This window comes from Mastomys coucha, unplaced genomic scaffold, assembly GCF_008632895.1.
Source record: "Mastomys coucha isolate ucsf_1 unplaced genomic scaffold, UCSF_Mcou_1 pScaffold15, whole genome shotgun sequence".
NCBI classification, from domain to species: Eukaryota; Metazoa; Chordata; class Mammalia; order Rodentia; family Muridae; genus Mastomys; species Mastomys coucha.
This window is the reverse complement of record NW_022196897.1, coordinates 140651135-140653295: the sequence shown is the minus strand read 5'-3', so window position 1 is coordinate 140653295 and position 2161 is coordinate 140651135. Positions and strand designations below refer to the sequence as shown.

General features: G+C 43.3%; 1 pseudogene across 1 annotated transcript; it reads right to left on the bottom strand.

The window, feature by feature from the left end:
• Window positions 1–280: 280 nt before the first annotated feature.
• On the bottom strand, window positions 281–572 carry LOC116092476 (annotated as a pseudogene). Its single transcript, XR_004119275.1, has one exon. The product of XR_004119275.1 is annotated as a 40S ribosomal protein S21 pseudogene (transcript).
• Between the last annotated feature and the right edge of the window lie 1589 nt (window positions 573–2161).

Below are 2161 nucleotides of genomic sequence, written 5' to 3'. Positions count from 1 at the left end.
CTGTGGTCACAGCGGAATCTCAGGTGTGCACTGTGTCTGGCATCACTGTGTGCTTTTTTTCGTTTGTTTCCTAGGCTTATTTGTGGAGGAAAGATCTTACTGCTTAAGCCTGGCTGGCCTTAACTTACTTTATAGCCAATGTTATTCTTGAATTAATGGCAAGGCTCCAGTCTCAGTCTCCAAGTTCTGGCATTACAGGCTGTCCAGATGTCATATTATACTCTTTTTCTTTTTTTCTTTTTTTTCTTTTGTCACAGGTACAGCTTTTATTTGTTACAAATTAATTATTCCTGATTTCTTCTGCTCAAAAGTTCTTTGAGACAATTGCATCAGCCTTAGCCAGTCGGAGAATAGAGTCATCTGACTCACCCATCCTGCGAATGGCTCCGCAGATGCCGTAGGTTTTAAACTGGCCATTAAACCAGCCTGTGTTCCTGTCAACCTCGGCCACATTCATCTGGATGGACGCGTGGTCCTTGGCAGCAATGATGCGGTTGCTCGCGGAGCATTTCCGCGGCACGTACAGGTCCACAAACTCGCTGGCGTCGTTCTGCATTCTGAGGCCGTCCTGGTCCAGCGAGAGCGCAGAAAGCTATTATACTCTTTTTCAAATGCTTATCTTTTTGTTACATTTCATATATTTGTTTGTTTAGTGTGTGTGTGTGTGTGTGTGTGCGCATGGACATGCGTGCAAATGTACTCGTATCACCTGTATGAGTGGAGATTAGAGGAGAGCCTGCGAGAGTTTATTCTCTCCCTTCATCCTGTGGGTCCAGGGATGGAAATGAGGTTGTCAGTCTACCCACTGAGCCATCTCTCTGGCCCATACAGTATCATCAAAGCACCAAAACTTGATGGTTGCAGGATTTTTTTCTACTTCCAGGGATTGAACCCAGGACCTCATAGAGGCTGGCCAATCATTCTACTACTGAGCTACAGCCCCCAGCAGACTGGAAGACTTGGTATGGCAAAAATGTTAATCCTCTCAAATCTATAGCTTTTATGCAAGTACTGTCAAATTCCTAGCAAAGCTTTTTTTTTTTTCTAACATAGTCAAGTGAAAGAGATCTAAATCAGTACTGAGAGGCAGGGAAAATGGGAGGACTTACTCTGCATGATATAGAGCCTACTATGATGCTGTGGTAATCACAGGATAGAGGCTTGGCACAGAGATCGGTGACACAGAATGAAGAATCCAAAGATAAACTAGCGCAAATATACCACCCTGGTTTTCTTGGGAAAGGTGCAAAATAATTCAGTGGAGGGAGGACAGTCCCACAGCTCCTTTTTTTAAAGACAGAAGTCGATGATGTCCTCCAGCTTCTGGTCCTTCTGCCTGCACCGCCTAAGTGCTGGGATTTCATGCGTGTGCCCCCAGGCCTGCTTTTGAAGGATAGTCTTTTAAACAAATGGTGCTAAAACAACAATGACTGATTATACATGGGAAAATAAAGAAGAGAGTGCTGAGGGAGAAGGCAGGAAGAAAAGCGAGGGAGAGGAAAATAACACATTATGAAAATACTAACTAAAAAACAGACTGTCAAATAGTTCTAAGTCCTGACCTGCAGAAGTATGGTCAATAAAGGATAAAGAGGATACATTAGACTTTATTAAAATTAATAACATTTTCTCTGGGCCAGTAAGATGGCTTTGTGCCTAAAGGGGCTTGCTGTGCAAACCTGGTGACCTGAGTTTTATTCTCGGGACCCACATAAAGGTAGAAGGAGAAAACTAACTGTGCAAAGTTATCCTGTGACCTCCACACATGCAGTATGGCCAACAAATGTCCATACTCACTTCACACATATGCACACACATTAATAGAATAACAATAATAAAAACGTTTTTTCTGCGAAAGACCCTGTCAAGTGAGAAAAGGTTTGCAACCCGTGTATCTGAAGAACCAGAATCTAGATGTGTCAACAACTCTCAGAACTCAACAGTAAAAAAATAAACAATGCATTGAGGAAATGAGAGGAGATAACAAACCGACATTTGGCCAGAGGAGGCAGACAGAGTGTGTAAGCACTACAAAGATGTGCCTTCTCATCAGGCAGCTGCAAAGCAAAGCCTGAGAGAGACAGACAGTGCTGCACCCATCAGAATTTCTAAAACAAAAAGCCGGGGCGTTAAAAAATGATGGGAGTCACGGAAACTGGCC